Source organism: Myotis davidii, unplaced genomic scaffold (assembly GCF_000327345.1).
Source record: "Myotis davidii unplaced genomic scaffold, ASM32734v1 scaffold225, whole genome shotgun sequence".
Lineage (NCBI taxonomy): Eukaryota > Metazoa > Chordata > Mammalia > Chiroptera > Vespertilionidae > Myotis > Myotis davidii.
Window position 1 is genome coordinate 1 of NW_006296222.1, and position 628 is coordinate 628.

Consider the following 628-nt stretch of genomic DNA (forward strand, 5'->3'; position numbering starts at 1 on the left):
GAGCACAGCATTGGAGACAGACTGCTTGGAATAAAATATTTTTTAATTGATTTCTGAGAGGAAGTGAGAGGGAAGATAGATGGAATCATCAGTGATAAGAGAGAATCTTTGATTGGCTGCCTCCTGCACACCCTACTGGCAAACAAGCCTGCAAGCTGGGCAAGTGCCCTTGATCAGGAATCAGACCATGACTTCCTGATTCATAGGTCGGTGCTCAGCCAATACCCACACCAGCCGGGCTTGGAATCAAATCTTAACACTTATTTTGACCCTATGAAATTGAGCATATTGCATTCTTTGCATTTCTTATTTTCTTCAATAGTAACTGTGTCTTTAAAGGGCCCCTTCATAGCTGAAAACTATGTAGAGTAATAGCTAATGCATAGCAAGCTCTCAATAAGTGTTAGGTATTTATATTATCAACTTGAGGCCGAATGCATGAAATTCGTGCAAGAGTAGGCCTTTCTCCCGCTGGTTGCCAGCATTGGCTTCCCTCTGGCACCTGCGATCGGGCTTTCCTCGCAGCCCTGGCTTCCTCCAGAAGGTCATCCGGTCTAATTAGCATATTATGTTTTTATTATTATAGATATGCTGTATATTTTGGCATCAGATAATCTTACCTTAGTTC